The 19,718-nt window shown below is 39.5% G+C and overlaps 1 protein-coding gene across 3 annotated transcripts in view; it reads right to left on the bottom strand.

Moving 5' to 3' along the window:
• LOC146871954 (microtubule-associated protein tau-like) overlaps nucleotides 1-19,433 on the bottom strand; it is a 1,902,682-nt gene extending 1,883,249 nt beyond the window's left edge. Inside the window, exon 1 of one of the 3 annotated variants that reach the window (XM_085652462.1) lies at nucleotides 19,237-19,433. The gene's annotated coding sequence lies outside the window, so the exon portion shown is untranslated. Of the gene's footprint in view, nucleotides 1-18,977; nucleotides 19,216-19,236 lie in introns of those variants that run through there. The other 2 variants (XM_085652435.1, XM_085652443.1) reach the window with 2 other exon arrangements.
• Between the last annotated feature and the right edge of the window lie 285 nt (nucleotides 19,434-19,718).

Here is a 19,718-nt window from a genome sequence, read left to right as displayed (position 1 = left end):
TCGTTTTGGCACTAATGTGAAAACATGACTCTGTGTGCATAGAAGAATTATAGGCAGAAATGTATTGCGTCTTGCTCTGGTGATTTCACAGTTGCAGTAGATGGAAAAGAGGAGCGAATTTTTGGGGGAAGAAGCAGAGGTTTAGCACACACCCATGTGCTTGCCATGTATAGTCATGCACAGTAATTAGAAGCGAGTGGGGTTTTCAGGTTTAAGTCTGTAATGCAAATACATTCAGCATCACTAAGGCTGTTTGCCCCTGCTGGAGTGTAGGCAGTCACAGAGAATGCACACGGTGGTGGTCTGAAAAAAAAACTGCTTGGACATGTGCATTTAAATAAATTAAAAAAAAAGGTTTCAGAATGTGTCAGTCTGTAAAAGTGATTTCAAAGTGTAAAAAGAGATTTTCACTTGGCCCCGAAAAAAAAAGAGCAGTAAGTGTGCTTTCAAATTGGCAAAGAAATTTCGTTTTGGCACTAATGTGAAAACATGACTCTGTGTGCATAGAAGAATTATAGGCAGAAATGTATTGCGTCTTGCTCTGGTGATTTCACAGTTGCAGTAGATGGAAAAGAGGAGCGAATTTTTGGGGGAAGAAGCAGAGGTTTAGCACACACCCATGTGCTTGCCATGTATAGTCATGCACAGTAATTAGAAGCGAGTGGGGTTTTCAGGTTTAAGTCTGTAATGCAAATACATTCAGCATCACTAAGGCTGGTTGCCCCTGCTGGAGTGTAGGCAGTCACAGAGAATGCACACGGTGGTGGTCTGAAAAAAAAACTGCTTGGACATGTGCATTTAAATAAATTAAAAAAAAAGGTTTCAGAATGTGTCAGTCTGTAAAAGTGATTTCAAATTGAAAAAAGAGATATACACTTGCCCCCGAAAAAAAAAGAGCAGTAAGTGTGCTTTCAAATTGGCAAAGAAATTTCGTTTTGGCACTAATGTGAAAACATGACTCTGTGTGCATAGAAGAATTATAGGCAGAAATGTATTGCGTCTTGCTCTGGTGATTTCACAGTTGCAGTAGATGGAAAAGAGGAGCGAATTTTTGGGGGAAGAAGCAGAGGTTTAGCACACACCCATGTGCTTGCCATGTATAGTCATGCACAGTAATTAGAAGCGAGTGGGGTTTTCAGGTTTAAGTCTGTAATGCAAATACATTCAGCATCACTAAGGCTGGTTGCCCCTGCTGGAGTGTAGGCAGTCACAGAGAATACACACGGTGGTGGTCTGAAAAAAAAACAGCTTGGACATGTGCATTTAAATAAATTTTAAAAAAAAGGTTTCAGAATGTGTCAGTCTGTAAAAGTGATTTCAAAGTGTAAAAAGAGATTTTCACTTGGCCCGAAAAAAAAAGAGCAGTAAGTGTGCTTTCAAATTGGCAAAGAAATTTCGTTTTGGCACTAATGTGAAAACATGACTCTGTGTGCATAGAAGAATTATAGGCAGAAATGTATTGCGTCTTGCTCTGGTGATTTCACAGTTGCAGTAGATGGAAAAGAGGAGCGAATTTTTGGGGGAAGAAGCAGAGGTTTAGCACACACCCATGTGCTTGCCATGTATAGTCATGCACAGTAATTAGAAGCGAGTGGGGTTTTCAGGTTTAAGTCTGTAATGCAAATACATTCAGCATCACTAAGGCTGGTTGCCCCTGCTGGAGTGTAGGCAGTCACAGAGAATACACACGGTGGTGGTCTGAAAAAAAAAACAGCTTGGTTTCATAATGTGACAGTTTGTTATACAGATTTTCACTTGCCCAAAAAAAAAAGAGGAGTTTGTGTGCATTCAAATTGGCAAAGAAATTTCGTTTTGTGACTATTGTGAAAAGAAATGTAGTAATATATTTAAATTCAATAAAGAATTTTTTTTTTAGTTTTTTTGCAGGTATTGCTGAAGAACAGTGAACAAAATTTAAGATGCCTACAAAATCTCGAGTTCAAAAAACGCTAAAAAAAAAACTATATTTGAGGACAACTGGAGGACCAAAGTTAGTAGAAGATGCTGATGTTGGGAAAAAGAAAAAATCTTCTGGTAAGCAAAAAAGACAATTCCTAAACAAAATATTGAAAACAAACAAAAATGTACAAAATGTCTGTTCTCGGAAAAATGTAACAAAACCTACAGAACAGCAAAAAATTGAGGATTTAGTTAATGCAAATATACCTTCTGCAATTGAAAAGTTTAACATAAACAGAAAAACAGCATTTAAAGAGATACGTAGAAAAATGTTTCAGAGAAGAGTTATGTCCAATTTGATAAAGGATATAAAGAAATATAAGCAAAAGGCTAAATATTATAAGAGAAAAAAAGAAATTGAAGCCATTGCAGCAAAGGCATTAGAATTAAAAAGGAAACTATTCATATTAATTTTGAATAGGATGCGTACATTAGATAAAATGGTTAATGTACTGAAATCACAAAGCAAAAGCAAAAGAGTAGTGAACAGAACAAATTTTTGTAAAGTGTTTTTAGGAAAGTGGATGCATAGCTCAAGTAGTGAACCTTTTTTTAATGAAGAGAGCTATTTTCAAAGTAATAGTTTGCTGCATGCAGTTGACACCAGAGGTCGTTCATACGAAGTAAAAAATGGTTGCATAATGGAGAAGGAGATAATGGTTCCAAGAGATGAGGTACAAGTGATGGCAGATGAGGCAATGGGGAGACGTCCTAAAGCCCCAGTGTACACTTGGAATTGTAGTAGTATTTGCACTGTGCGTCAGGAATCTATTGACAGATTTCGAGAGTTTCTAAGAGAATATAGTAAAAAAAGTGTAAAACAAAAGATTAAGGTGCTTCAAAGTCTGGATCCATGCAGAGTGAGAGAGAATACTGGTTTGCAGGGTCATTCTCTTGCTTGTCTATCTAGAAAAGTGTGCAATAGTGTTTTCCATCATTTTAGGATGCTGGCTGTTCATCATACTGAAATGAGAAAGTTTGTGAGACGGTTGTATTTTGCCAAAAGTCCAGCAATAAAGTTAAATGAATTGAATAGGGCTCTGTTCCGAGGAACGGTATCAGATGTAGAGAAGGTTGTTGATGAAATTCAGTTTTGTTACTTTGGTCCTGAACAAAACAGTGCAGAGAAGGACACAGTAAATGAGGCAGAAGTGGAAGAGAATGTAGAACCTTGTGTAAGTAAGACATTTAATGATCACATAACAAAATTTGCAATAGTCTCTAATGAAAGACCAAATGTTACTTGTATTTGTTGCCGCAGAACTCATTATAGAAAACAAACTAGGAATGTTGATCTCTACAGAAAGAGTGAAAATGAAGATAATTATAAGTGGATGGATTTTGCAACATATATATTTCTTGAAAATTGTTTTGAATTGGGTGAAGATCAGCGTATTTGTAAATACTGCTACAACAAGTTAGAGGAAAATAGAATGCCGACCAGAGCTGTACATAATAATTTAGAATTGGATGCTATTCCTGCTGAACTTTCTGAATTAAATACATATGAGTCTATACTCATTCAATGTGTTCATCCGTTCCAGACCATAGTACGTATGGAGCCCAAAACTGGTAAATTACCTCCTTCAGATTTAGTGAGAGGTTTAAAAGGTAGAGTGGTGTATTTGCCCTTGGATTTGAAAAAAAATATGGAAACTATTGATGCGGATACTTTGGAAACTGAACCATTAATTATTCTGGTTAATGGTGTACCTACAAAGAATAAGAAGATTTGGCAGGAGCTGGTAGATGTGCGGAAAGTACAAAGAGCAAATTTGTATTTGAAAAAAAATAACAAATGGTATGAATCAATTTATATAGTAGAAGAAGAAGAAGAAGAAGATTTACAAGGAGATACAGAAACACCAAGTGGACAAATTGAAAAAGTGGACAAGTCAAAGGAAGAAGAAATTTATGAACATTTTAGCATACATCCTCTCCATTCGAAAGAAGTTATGGGAGACAATATTGATCTCTTTCAGATGAAGAAAGCAAAAGGAAATCCCGTGAGTGTATGGGAGGAGAGCTTGGAAGCTCGATGTTTTCCCCAGCTGTTTCCTAAAGGAAAAGGAGGACGATACGATGAACGTCCGGAACAGATTCCAGCTTCTGAGTATCGGACTACAAGACTATATGCTGAAGATCCCAGATTTCGACAAAGTATCCCTTATTTGTTCCATCTTTTATTTGAAAGCGACTTGTCTGCACTGTCTTATGCAGTAAATCACATTTTAAAAAGTGGAGTACATTTACAAAATGTGTCTGCTAAGGATTTTATGGAGAAAGTGCAGCACCGAGATGATCATTTGGAAACACAACTGATCAATCTGATGGCTTGTCAGCGTGGGACAAATGAATATTGGTACCGACGCCATGGTGAACTAAAATGCATGTTACGCAATTTAGGAACACCAACATGGTTCCTTACCCTAAGCTGCGCCGAGTACGCTTGGGATGATTTACTGGATTTTCTACGAGAGGCCAATTCAAACATTGAAAACATCGAATACAAGACAGCAGGAGAACTGTGCTCATTGGATCCGGTTAATGTTTGCAGATATTTCAATCATAGATTTGAGGCTATGATGTCCTTCATCTGCAATAAAAAAAATCCACCCCTTGGAGAAGTAGTGGATTTCTTTTGGAGAAAAGAGTACCAGGCAAGAGGTGCTCCTCATATTCATATGCTGCTGTGGATCAAGGATGCCCCAAAGTTTGGAACAGATACTGATGAAGCAGTGTTATCTTACATTGAAGAATATGCAACATGTGCTATACCTAAAAGCACAGAAGAGTACAAGTTAAAGGAGCAAGTTCTACGTTTCCAAAGTCATCGGTGTGGAAAATACTGTCGACGGAAATACAAGAGCAAAGAAAAATACTACACTAAATGTCGATTTGGATTTCCTAGACCTGTTCTTACAAATGGAAGAGTCAACAGTTTTATGTCAGCTGTGAGACATACTATCACAAGAAAATCACCTAAGAATACCTACAACCTTAAAAGAAAAGAAGAATCAAAAAATATAAATGACTACAACCCAGTCATTTTATCCATGTGGAACGCTAACATGGATATACAGTATGTTGCTGACAATTCCATTGCTGTTGCTCGATATGTAACGTCTTACATTACGAAATCAGAAAAAACAGAATTGAAGGAAATGTGGGAAGAGATTTCTCACGAGAAGACTGTCAGTAAGAAGCTGTACAGTTTCAGTTTGAAGATGTTATCGCATCGAGAAATTGGATCCTACGAATGTTCAGATAGATTATCTTCTGCAAGTCTCTACTCTAAGTCAAGAAGAATAATTTGGGCAAGTTTAGGCCTTGCAGCAATGAGAAATCGGGTACTGAAATCTGTTGGAGAAATTGAATATTTGGCACAGTTCGAACCTGAAAGTACAGATATATTGAAAACAAACATGTTGGACACATATTATCCCAAGAGAAGTCATCATCTGGAGAACATGTGTCTCTATGAAGTGCTGCAGAACTACATTTATTCACGGAAAGCTGCAGAAGACATCAATAATGGAAAATATAAAGTCGTTGGTGAAGAAGGATGTTTGGTGAAGCAAACCAAAGGAAGTTTGATAAATCACCGGAAGCTGAGTTGCGACACTACCGACAAGAAAGAATTTTACTACTTGGCTCTTTTACAGTTGTTTAAACCATGGCGTTCAGAGGATGAACTACTGGGAGAATTCCAGAGCTATGAAGATTCTTTTAATGCTTGCAAAGACAGCATACAATGCAGTACATTCTCAACTTATCTGCAAATGTTAAATGAAGAAATTGAACAGGAAACTACAATTGCAGCAGAAATTGCTAGAGACAGTTCTCAGGACAGCCAAAGTTCAGGAACATACAGTCAAGATCCCCTAGGACAACCAATCGTTGAAAATGAAGCATCAATAGCCATGAATGAAGTGGAAACGGCTATGAATCAAGCTCAAGAAGAATTTATAGACTTAGAAAATTTGGAAAGACAACTGAATCAAGAGCAGCAACAAATTTATGAAGAGATCAAAAACAAAATTGAACACGGATTTCTACATGAAAAAAAAGAGTGCTCATGCACATCATTTCATCCAATCAGGATGTATGTAAGCGGACAAGCTGGCACTGGAAAAAGTTTCCTAATTAAAGTCATCAGAAGCTACCTAAAGCAAAAAACAGATTCTACTTTGTCTTGTGTGGTTACTGCTCCAACTGGGTTAGCAGCATATAACATAAAAGGAATCACCTTACATCGTTTGCTAATGTTACCAGTGGAGCATGAGAACAAAATACAATTCAACAAGCTAACTGGAGAAGCATGCTTGGAAGTTTCAAGAGTATTGAAGAAGATGCAAGTTCTCATTATTGATGAGGTGAGCATGGTATCAAACTTAATGCTTGCCTTTGTGCATTTAAGAATGCAGCAAATTTTGAAGACAGACTATGACGTGTTATTTGGTGGAAAACACGTCATCGTTTTTGGGGATCTTTTGCAACTTACTCCGGTTAAAGGACAACCAGTGTTTAATACTGTGACACATGAAGACACGAAGAAGTCATTGGGAAGCATCGGTAATACAAATATTTGGTCCTTCTTTGAGTACAAGGAACTTACAACTAATATGAGGCAAGCAAACGATGAAGAATATGGAAGTATTCTGAAAGATATCAGGATTGGACTACTCACAGAAGCTGGCAAAAAAGCATTACAGACTCGGCTGCTACATAATTTATTTCCAAAGGAAGAAATAGTTGCAGAGAAGATATACAAGAACATTGCAGAAAACAAAAGTGTCATCTGCTTAATGCCAACTCTACGTGAATGCTCAATATTCAATGAGGAGCTTTTGAAATTGGAAAAGGAAGAGATCATGAAATTGGAAGCAGTGGACAAAATTGAGGATGGAAGAATTACTGTCACAGTAACAGGCAAACTGAAAAATAAATTGGACTCACTAGAGAAGAACATCTCCAAAACAGCAGGATTAGAAAAAAATCTATATGTTTGCATGAACTGTAGAGTGTTTTTAAGGAGAAATTTGGATGTTGAAAAAGGCTTAGTAAATGGAGCGATGGGAAGAGTTGTGGGTTTTATTAATTATCAGAAAAAAGATGGAATTGAATGGTTAAAAATAAAATTTGATCAGATAGAGGAAGTTAAAGACATTTGTCGTTGTTCAGTTCGTTTCATGCTTGTGAAAGACTTATATGTACGTAGGAAGCAGTTTCCGTTTTCTCTAGCATATGCTGTAACTATTCACAAGTCTCAAGGATTGACTGTAGATTGTGCATTTGTGAACATTGGATCTAGTGTGTTCAAAGAAGGTATGGCATATGTTGCTTTGTCACGAGTCAAAACATTATCAGGTTTATTCATGATAGACTTCGATGACTCAAAAGTTAGTGCTGATACAAACTGTGTAAAGGAGTATAATAGATTAAGAAGAAGCTATGCTCCTCATTTAGGTCAGTATCCTGTGTTGGAGAAACGTGTAGTTTCTCGTAAAAGGAGAAATGAGAATATCTGTAATGAAGATGTAGAGAAGAGGAAAAAAAAGAGGAGTGATGTAATTGCAAGCAAAAAGAATAAGGAAAATGAAGAACAGGTTGTAGGATGTCATTTTGAAAATAGCTCTGGTGTCAACTGCTACGCAAATGTAGTGCTGAATGTTGCTTTTTATCTGGAAAGTTTGCAAGAGCAGATAATAATAAATCAGGGAAAAAGATTCTGTTCAGAGCTCAGTCTCCTTTTTCAAAAGCTGAGTAAAGATAAAACTCAAATAGAAAGTGCTACTGATATTAGAAAACTTTTAGATGTATGTTCAGGACGAACACAGTTTTCTCAAAATGAACAGCAAGATGCTCACGAATTTTTGATGTATTTTCTTCAGGTAGTGGAAGAAGAAGGAGTTCCCATTGACATTTTTTTTGGTCTCTCTTATAAATGGGAACATAGTTGTGATAATTGTTATAATATAAGTGGTTCTATTGTTGATAATGAAAGGTTTATTTATTTGACATTGCCAGAGAGTAAAACAGTCACTTTTGCAAACTTAGTTAAAGATGCTAATCATAGCATGAAATGTGGTGAGTGTAATTCTGACATGTTATCAACATTAATTTTAAGGGAATACGGACAGTATGTAATTTTAATGATGCAACGATGTAGAGCTGATGGATCAAAATTGGATACTTTAATAAAGAAGTTTACAGGACAGCAATTATCAATTTCAGGAAAAACTTTTGTAACTGTTGCAATAATTTTCCATGATGGACCTACTGTTACTTCTGGACATTACACAGTTTATCTAAAATGTGAAAAAGGATGGACACTGTGTAATGATTCCCAATTGATTTTCAAACAACGTTTGCCTTTTGATTTAGCAAATTCCTATCTAATCTTCCTGAAACCTAAATTTTAGAGAGACTTGGCAAGATCTGGACAAAATAATTTTACCATTTTACAGGATTACCATTGCAATTTTGTAGAAAAAAGATTTTTAAAATTATCATTTGGCCTAAAGGAAAGATAACCAATTGTAATGTGGACTTTTTAAATTTTTAATGCAATTTTGAAAAACCAATAATTTAGAGATTATCGGTAACTTCTGCACATTTTAAATTTTGGAATGTTATTGGACTGCCACTGGAAATTTTTTCAAAAATAATTTCAAAAATTACTATTTGGCCATGTGGAAAAGTAAGCAATTCTATTGTGGACTAAATAAATTATTCGAAAAATTTTCGTGAACCAAAATGTTACAGAGAATCGGTGAGATCTGGACAGATTAAACTTTAGAATTTTAATGGTTTTCCCTTGGAAATTTATTCCAGGGAAAGAATAAAAAATACTATTTGGCCTAAAGGAAATAAAATCAGATGTATTTTGGAGTTATTTGAGATATATTATTGTGAATGTACTTCTGAAACAAAAATATCAGACGGTATTTTAAAGAAAAAAGTATTGTTTTTAGATGACATTTTTTAAGAATAATATGCATTTCTGTAATGATAAGTTTAAGTGAGAAGAGATTCTGGGCTTTTTTAATACAATCTTTGAGATTGTTATTTTTTTTTGCCCGCTGTAAAATGATGAATGCAATTGCTTTCACAATTTATAGTGAAATGCAATATATTCTGAAAACAGCAAAAATAAGGCAAAAATATTTTTTGGGAAAAAATGTAAATATGTGTACTGTATTATAAAATGTTTTAAAAATATTAATACTTTTTTCTTTTTTTTCAGATCGATATAGAAAATTTTCGTAAACTACAACCATTTTAAAAACTATTTTTTAAAAAAACAAATGAATAAATATTTTTTTCAGTGAGTATGGTAAGTCAATAGTAATAATTGTAGTCTTTCAAGGACCTTGTAATGTGAAAAATGATTTTTAGTGTTTTTTTTAAAAAATAAAAAAAAAGGTACGCTTACCGTACGCGTACGGTAAAAAAAAAAAGTTTTTTAAAAAAAATGTAAAAAAAAGATGAAAGATAAGGTTGGCTCTTAAAAGAACCGTTGTGTTCATGCAGGGACAGAGGAAAGGAACCATGGGAAAATCATTCAAAGCTACAAATGTGCTGATCTATTTTGTTATTCACTAGGGAAACACTGGTCTCCCTATAACAAATTAGAGCTTTACAAAATGTGCAATGAATATCAACCTTCCGAAATCGAGGGTTCATTTCCAGAGGGCCAGCAAAAGGAGATTCTCCCCCCACAGATGAAGGGCTCACCTGAGCTGCAGAAGAAGGAGTAAGCTCTGCAGGTGATGGTCCAGGCTGAGCTGCTGTGGATGTACTGGCTCGTCTTTCTGAAGAGTTACCTCCAAAAAGTTGAGCATGTGTCCTTTTGTGTACATCCTTGAGGTGCCTCATCATGGTGTGATTCCCAAAGGAATACTTCCTGTCAGGATTACCTCTAGAAAGTACACGCTGACACAGCTTGCAAGTAACTAAGGGTGCATTCACCTTTTGCTGGCCTTCTGGAAAAGTAAAATAATCCCAAACATAAGAAGGTTTTACTTTCCTCGCTCTCTGCCTCAAGACAGTGCTGCTGGTGCTAGCCTCACTCTCAGAAGAGCTCTGCTGTTCTGCCATCGTATCCCAAAGACAAACCAGCTCCTTCTCCCAAGGGATCACAAGCAGAAATGAGGGGAATGGGTGTGGTGTAGGAGAGTTCTAGAACTGAAAGTAGTTTCAACCAATCAAAAGTTGTGTTTCAAGATCACATGACCTACCGTACGCTTACGGTACGCTTACGGTGCGCTTACGGCAAAAAGTACGCGTGCGCGTAAAAAAGACACGCGCTTGCGCACATGCGCATAACAGTCATTTCCCGGCACTTCCGCGTAACGTGCGCGTGTTGCGTAAGCGCGCACGCGTCCCACGCGCAGTACGCGCGGCTACGCAAAGTGCGTAACTATACGCAAGCAGCGTAGATAGATTACGGACGTTGCGTAAACCGTACGCTTACCGTGAGCTTACGGTACGCGTACTATAAAAAAAAAAAAAAAAAAAAATCTGGAAATAAATTTTACATGTTTATTTTAAAAAATATATATAAAAAAAATATTTAAGGATTTTAAAAATTAAAGCATAGTCTTTATAAAAGATAAGAAAATTAAAATAAAAATATGTTTGAAAAAAATGAAGAATATAAAAAAAAAATAGCATTTAAAAAACCTTGCAAATTCACTGAAAAAACCATGGGTTTCACACACGTTATAGTTAGGAATTAGCATTTAAAAAACCTTGCAAATTCAATGAAAAAACCATGGGTTTCACACACGTTATAGTTAGGAATTAGCATTTAAAAAACCTTAGAAATTCACTGAAAAAACCATAGGTTTCACACACGTTATAGTTAGGAATTAGCATTTAAAAAACCTTAGAAATTCAGTGAAAAAACCATAGGTTTCACACATGTTATAGTTAGCTGGACATTTTACTCGTAAAAAACCAATGAAATTGCCCCGTTATAGTTAGTTCAGCTAACTATAACTCGCGCGCCCGCAATGCACTGCTGATGACGTCACATATTACATCACTCATGACATGGTCAGTGACATCACTCATGACATCACTGATGACATCTCAAATGACATCACTGATGACATCACTGATGACATCATCTAGTGAATGTGTGTTATTCTGAAAATTAAATATGTTTTATATATGTATATCTCATGGTCGATGGAAGAATAAATGGGTATATAAGTGTCTAAATGGATGATTTGTTTTTGAAAAATTGATTGTGTAACTGACTGATTAAGTGTATCATAGTGAATACATGGCTTAGTGAATAATGTTTAAATATGTAAATATCTGTATCAGTCTCTCACTTTGTGTATAAGTGGCTGCATGGGTTGGTGAGTAGCTACATGGGTGCCTATTTAGGTTATTAGTTGTTTTTTTGAGTATCAGTCTGAGTGTCTGCATGGTTCGGTGGGGGGTATTACGTAGTGCATCGGTGCATGAATGAGTGACTCACTGTTTGTATGTGTTGAACACAGCATGTGTGCAGGACTGTATGGGTGGATGAGTGTGTGTATGGGTGTGTTAGTGAGTGAATGACTGTCTCAATAGTGTCTTCAGGAGTAACTACATACGTTTTAAACTAGTATATGTGACTATTGGTGTATATATGTGAGTATATGTGAAAGTGAGAGATTGAAAGAGTTCCTGTATGAATAAGTATGTGTTTCTATAAGTGATTGTTTAAAAGACTAAGTATGTGTAAGTTTCCGTAGAAGTAAGTGTGGTGGTGTGTGTATAACTGTATATGCAAGTAAATGTATGTTTGATTCTTTATTAGCATGAGTGACTATGTGTGTGAGTAACTCTATGGATGAGTGGCATTGTGTAACAGGATGTATAGATGTATGAGTACATATGATGAGTGAGTACATGTATGAGTGACTGTATAGGACTGTTGGTGAATGAGTGGATGTGTATGTGGATCTTAGAATTACTGAAGAGGTTGTTGTAACTGGTATTGGTATGTCCATTGTTTTGAAATTTTTAGTCTCTATTTTTGAATGTGTGTATCAAAGCTTATATTAAGGTGAGAGGAGGTCTGCCACTCTATCACAAGGATGATGTCATCAGTGATGTCATCAGTGATGTCATTTGAGATGTCATCAGTGATGTCATGAGTGATGTCACTGACCATGTCATGAGTGATGTAATATGTGACGTCATCAGCAGTGCATTGCGGGCGCGCGAGTTATAGTTAGCTGAACTAACTATAACGGGGCAATTTCATTGGTTTTTTACGAGTAAAATGTCCAGCTAACTATAACATGTGTGAAACCTATGGTTTTTTCACTGAATATATATATACACACACACACATATGGACAGATATTTTTTTCACAAAAAAGTAGTTAAAAAGTGAGCTATGGTTCCGACTAAAAACTTGAAAAATCACTGAACTCTGCCACTTTCAGATAGCAATGCACTCAGCAAATAACTCACACGCTCAAATAACTCACGCTGTTGGCTGTGATGCTCTCCCTTTAACCGCTTTTGTGTCATTGATAAATAGGTGTTTTGTGAATTGCTGCTGCTGTGAGCTATTCATGTGTTGTGTGCGCTGCTACCCATAACTGGCAAATTTCAGTGGTTTTGGTCTTTTGAGCCAGAACCATAACATAAGAGTGAATTTACCTAACAACTTTGATTGGAGATAAACGTTTGTGATTGGAGGAGGTTCTTGGCATAATGAGTGGGTGAGGTTCTTACATTTTGGTGCTGAAAGTAACGAGTTTTGACATACTCCGACAGCTTATCGAGGCGTGCTATTTCATGGTATTTTTTGTCAAATGAGGGCGCCTACATCGAGATGCTCTCTCCGGTCCAGAAGCAACACTTGATTTTAACTTGATGGATGACACAGGATTCTGGATTGGTGGTTTTTCATTTTTGCGTAAAATGATTGGCCTCATCTCCCTATAAATATGTTGTTAGCCTATTCGGATGGGAGAAGAGCTCATAGACACGATGTTGCACTATTCTAAATTACTTTTGCAGGTTAGTGGGCTGGAATTGGGGACCCGGAATGAGGAGCTTGTAAGAAAAAAATACGTCCAGCTAAAACCTAGGTGTTAGAAAACTATAATTGGCCGGTGCTCCTGGTTTAAAAACATAAGTGATATATTGGGAGCACCGGCCAAAAGAAGCAGCGATGCAGTTGTCAGCCAATGGCAAGCAGCTGCTGTGATTTCACTCCTAAGGAGTGATTACAGCAGGTCTTGCAGACAGCGCATGCGCTCTGATGCTCGACCCAAAAAGGATGTTTTCGAACATCCCTGGACTGTGCGGCAGGCACCGCACACCATGTGGTGCCTGCCACACAAAGCAGGGTTGTTTAGGGCACACTATACGTGTCCCCCAGGCCTCATAGCGAAGGGCCGTGGAGAAGGGTGCCCTGATAGGGGCCCCCAAAGTCACTTTCCACCTACCTTTTCACGGTGGGCAGAAATCCATGAAAGGACAGGCAGAAAGTGACATCGTAATCCCAACGGTAGAGCCAAGGATGCCTCTGCTGCCATTTTGGGATTACTATTCCGCCTGCCATCCCGTCGGGCTCAGTGAGCCTGTCGGAAGCAGAGCAGAAATGCCCCGTGGGTTTCGCTCCAACCGCCAGTATCATAATACGGCAGTCGGACAGAAACCTATGATGTAAGGCGGAAAGCCTCCGACGAGCTATCGGATGGCTTACCCCCAACATGGTTATAAGGGCCATAGTGATTTGTTGTTAACTTCGTCATTATCAATATAGCATATCAATGCTCAATCGTGTGCATAAATCATTTTTCTATTTTAACACATACTGTAAAGCAGCCTTAGGTCCGAACAACATAATTCCTCGCATTCTACAGCTATAAGACAAAATGTACCATTATAGGAAGGTTTAAAAACATCATATACCTCTTCCAGTGTAATAAATATGCCCCCATGGGAGACTTTAGATGTTGGTATATTATAACTAACCAACTTTAAAGGAGGGGGTGAACTCCTGGAAGCCCCCCCCCCCCCAAACACTTTATCAATTTTCCTGGTGGCACCCCTGTCCTCCTGTGGGCACCACAAGGCAAAAATGCAAATGTTCAATGTATCTGCAGGGCACAAGGTACACAGTTACTGTTATAGAGTTCACACACAAGTATGGCTGTTTAAAATATTTTCGGGTGCATTGAAGCTAGACATACAATTTGGCCCTTTTTCTTTGCAGCATACAACTTCATGATCAACCCAACGGGTCTAAATCAGTTAAAGACTCTGACAGCCTGCCTGTGGTGCACTGAGTTGTGGACGAAATACAAGTGGCTGAAGTCAAAGCAGGCAAGATATGAGGACTGCATTCACCTTTTCTCGAAGTTTGCTTGACAAGCTCTATAGCTCTATCTGCACAGTACACTTCTTGTTTTTTTAGACCCATCCGTAGAAATGTAAAAACCTAGTTATTTGTTGCGAGACATTTTGTGGCATTGGCAAAGTGGGATTTGGCCCAGGGCCCAAGCCTTTCCGGGGGGGGGGGGTCGCTGATAGAGCCAGCTCTGTTCTCAGTTTTGCCTTGATGACCTTGAACAATTCTTAAACAGATTGTTTTAAATAGCATTTTCCTTTCATTTATTTTTAATGTGGGTAATGTGTAAAAGTCAATTATAGACATTCTGCAGTGAAATGTGTTTGTTTCATGCAACATCCATAATAATAGTTTGTTTAGATCACAACAAGACTTCACATGTGAGAAGTGGAAAGGCTTGGCAGAGATTATTTCCAGTAATATTAGTGAGCTGCTATGTTACAATACTGAAAACACACATCACTATCTGTAAACACATTTAGAATGTGGACAAGTGTGCCTGTGACTTGGTACAAATATGATCTATTCGGAAATACATTAATGCTACTGGTTTGAACCACATATCATGTAAGATTGGAGGCAGTATGACAAGAGGAAGAACCTAAAATAACAAAAGAGCCTTACTAGTACTTGAGTAAAGTACCAAAAATGGTGCCAGAAACAGTTGATAAAAAAGTGGCAGGGTAAAATATGGGTGCAACTATTGAAATGAAAGTGCTGTGCCTTTGGTATCTGAGAGTAAATGGCCCTGGATAACTGGTGTCTTATACTTCCGGAGTCCTATAAAATGATTCAATACAGTGTCTTAGTTATGTTCCAAATAAAGAGTCTACCTTTTCTCTGAAATATAGCTTACTAGTAGATACTTCAGGGTTGGGTTTGAAAGGAGAATTTCAGTCAAGAAAATATCATTAAGGTGCTTAGAAAGTGGACATATGTATATGTATATATATGTATATGTTAAGGAGTTTACAAAGCAGGGGTTCTGGTGCATGACAGAATAAGTGACATAGAATAACCATTGGAAAACTATGTTGGACCCAGTTAACAAAGGCCAATGTATAAAAATCTGACATTTAATCCACATAGTTACTCCTAAATTTGAAACAGATTTGTATTTTTTAACGATCAGAAAGAAAATCTAAGACAATAGTATATAACCAGGAGTACTTCAATGCCTAAAGTTCAGTTGTGGACCTTGCACAAGGCAGAAAATTACACATGCATAAATGACACAAACATTTGAGACAGATAACACGTTTATGCAAAATGACCTGCACAAATCGCCCTCAATCTCGCCCTTAAACGTAAACTTGCAAATGTAACAAGTTCACCACAGTCGCTGGATTAACTACCCTACAAATGTAAAATTAGCAGACCAAACAGTAAAACAACTAAAATCAATATACTGTGTATAATTAGATCTATGGTGCAAACACATTTGTAAAAAAATAACTGTGGGAGTAAAAAATACCTGTGGGCAAGATTACCTATTAAAACAAATCAAATTATGCGTTTGAGTCTCAGAAACATCCAAAATGAGTGATCCTTTCACTGGAAGTCTAATTTGCGCCAACAGTCCTTACACGGGGCACATGTAACCATAATTCTTTGCACATGGACTACCACAATATGCACAAACCTTGGAAGGCAGTGTTTTTTTTAATCTGGGAGAACTTGACTGCTTCACATAGTAGTACTTTCACAGTTGGAAACTTCACCCATCTACCAATGGTTGATGGGTGTTCATATCTTTTCACCTACAGCTGATTCACAGTGACAAAACAAGAGCATCTTATCCATATGAATTGACCAATTTTACCCTATGCGTCAATATTTTTAGGTCAGTGAGTGGAACACATACGTTTAGATGTTAAAAATGCACGGTCGGTTTTAAATAGCAATGATCGATGATTAAAAAGGAAAAGTGTAGTTCTGAACGTTACAGTAGATGGGATCCTATGTATATGACTATATCCTGCATTAACCAGAACAATGAGTATGTTCTTGTGTCTTTCGAGAGTAAAGCATGCTGGTGCCTGTTTAATTTCCTTAGGAAATATAGCACTATAGGCTCGTTTAAATTATTGTGCAACCGCGTGAGTCTTTCTCGTAGTAAGGAGGAATAACATTTAATGTGCAACCTGCATTATCCGAGAGTTAAACGGGTTCAATCCTCTAGTGTATTTCAGTGGAGGGCGGGCGAGAAAAGGTCAGCCTAAACTATACCCAGGTGCGGTATACTCTGTAATTCAGTTTACATATTGCATTAAACAAAGCTGGAAACATGAACATCATCAGACAAAGGGGTATGCGCGGCATCAAACCACAAATGCGCGAGTCAGTGTAACTTGGGGCACGCCCACGGTTTGTTAATGGAAAGAACTATCGAAAAATGTTAAAACAGTCCTTTGTGCGAGTACAGATATGCAAGCAAATACGAATGACAGAATTGGGCTGCGATGAGTTATTGAGACGGCTACCGCTGAGTGCCCTGCCTGTCATTTACATTTACGCGCTCATATCGTAACATGACAAAGGATCATTTGACAAAAGAAGGGCGCACATGCACAGAAACGACGACTTCACGATCGCGTTGAAACGTCCAAAATACACCTTTAGGTTAGTTTTCATAACAATTGTCAATTCTGTATTTCTATTCTATTATGGTAAATATGTCCTGCATTGTGTAGCTACGTAGTGCTAAATATGGAATTTGGCGTAAAACGAGAAACAAATCCATTCTCGCGCTGTCTCTCCCTCTCTGCCCTTCTATCCCTCACTCTGTTCACACCTTCTGCAGTGTCCAAAAGCCAACACCATACCATGCTCGTCCCCGCCATTAACTAGTCCACACGAAGACAGAAATAGATCAAAACGCCAATCCGTTTACTTAAATCCCTTTTATGTACTGTAGATGTCCCCGCCTACCCAGCAAGGCAAAAACATTAAATGCAGAACACATAACTGCACCTGCAGACAGACAATACAAAGAATTGCCAGTGGCAAATTGGAGTGAGATTGGCATCGCATCGTGCATTGCTGCTCGGACCCGAATCTCAAACAAAAAACGCACTACCCATCCCCTTTCGAATCCCGAAAGGTAAATTGAGAAAGGTCACGGGGCTGCTTCTGAGCTACACGCCAAACAACATGGCCGTGGGCTAGAAAATCTGCTCCATCAGATTGTAGAAATACGTATTTGGAGTGGCCAAAGAAAGGGGGACGGATATGGCTATTGAATGCCATACACATTGGGGGGAAAGGGGAAATGAGGGGGCGGCTCCTGGTAACCTCCTTGTGGGGAGGCGATGCACTGATTTAAGGGGTGGGGGAGCGTCTCTGCCATTTTCGCTGGAGGGGTGCAGTGTCAATGAAGTCCTCCATGAAACCCCTCCCCACCAACGGAGTGCACTGAACACGAACACCACTAACAAGCCATCATGGATCCCTTTCAGCTTCATGGTAATCAACACTGCTCTCTGAGGCCCCAATGGCAGGGAACACTATCCAGCATTAGCCCAACAAGTGTCACCAGCCACTCTAATCTCTTGGTCTCCAGTAGGGTGCAATAGTCCTTCTCCCTTAAAATCTCAACGATAGTCAGTATACACTCTGGACAGGACCACCAATAGAACATCCCTTACACAAGCTACACAATAAAGTGTTTCCATATTCACGAAGGATTGCGCCCCTGGTTGGAGAGCCTTCTTCCCAACATTATCACCCAATATCGCCTCTTACCACACCCAGCTCGTACACCTGCGAGTAGATGTGCCACTGATATGTGTTACAAGCAAATAAATAAAAATTCAGAATTGAGGACTGGTAGAAAAGAAGGCAGCGCCCTCGCTCCTTCTGTGGCTGTCGCTGTAGCACAATAGAAAAGGATGCACCACCCTTATCTCGAAGCCCAGGAGGCGATGAACAATGGACCACACCTCACCCACACCTGCATTAAATATACCCTCCACGGCTGTCACCAGCACAGGTATGCATGTATTAAAGCGCCAGATACACGGTGCTCCACCAGCCCCGCCCTCCTGTTGTAACCTACTAACGTGAGAGCAGCAGGTGCAGAATGGACTATTTCCACAAAGCTTACAAGAGGCACTGCGGCAAGGGGGAGGGCATAAAACACAGGATATGGATCCCCATGCCCACCCCCCACACACATAGATCCACCCAGGATTAAGAAATACCCTTCTGCTCCCCCTACACCAGCATATAGTGTCTACAAAAAGAGCTCTTCCTAAGCAGGAGCTATGTTCGTCACATGAATCCCTTCCCCTAGCACAGAGACCACCCCAAGACAGGGCTCCATCATACTCCCTCCTCCTGAGCCCTGCCCAAACAGTCGACTCCCTCCACCCTGCAGACGAAGTCCCTACCGGATAAGTGTCTCTCCCTCAAAATTAAGAGGATCACAGCTGCGTGTCTCACCCCCAATGATGAGACCCCACCGCTAAACACGTTCACACCATAGGCGCCCCCACCCCTCGCCATAACACGCACTCCTCGTGCTCACGGGGCGCTATTTTCTACGCATTTATGTGGTATCATGTTTGCTTCTCCTTCCCTGGGGGAGGGTTTCACCAGTGACAGGCGCACATCATGGGTTAAAGCCCACCCCTTTACTCACGTATGGTAGGGGCCCAGCCACTTGTAGGTCCTCCCGCACCCCTTGGCGTGAGAGTCACGGGGCTGACTGTCCCTAACACTTAATGGAATAAGGGCGAGTGGCGGTATGGGCTGTCACGGTGAGGCGCCGGCTTCTCACACAGCCGCTTTCACTGCTGGCCCTGTCCATGGTACGGTCGACGAGGCTGCGGGTCCGTTATTCGCTCGTTATTCTCCTTCCTGGATTTCCCAGGGACGGCCCTGCTCTCCGTCTCCCTTACCTGCGTCGGACACGGAGGGGACTGCTGCTGCTACCGAGGGGGCGTGTGTGCGAAGAGTCGTTCCTGTCAAACTGCGCTGTCTGCTGGTGCTGGAGGTGACAGCGGCGCGCGGCGCATCGAGAGAAGGTGGGGGCGGGGCCGGCGCGCGGCCGGGAAAACGGAAGACCATCCGAATGAAAGGGATGCACTTGGTTCACGCACGCCTCAGGCTCGTTGAATATAAACGTTGGCGTGGTCTGCGGGGGCACGGTGCTCGCCCGCCTCCTTTCCTACTCTAGTCAAACGGGATGTGAGCGCGCTCCACCCCTGACAGAGGCTTCCTGAGACAAGTGCGCGCGCCCTCGCCTTTCCACCCTATTTTCTGACGCGAGGGTTTCTGCTGCTTGGTCTCTCGTGCCAGTGTCTCCCTCCCCTCACCCCAATATATTCCCTCGCACGACAACGGAATCGAATTATATACTTCTAAAGTTGACATTGGCTCT

Source organism: Triturus cristatus, chromosome 1_1, assembly GCF_964204655.1.
Source record: "Triturus cristatus chromosome 1_1, aTriCri1.1, whole genome shotgun sequence".
Taxonomy (NCBI): Eukaryota; Metazoa; Chordata; class Amphibia; order Caudata; family Salamandridae; genus Triturus; species Triturus cristatus.
Note: the sequence above shows the minus strand (reverse complement) of the source record. Positions and strands in the feature narration are given on the sequence as shown.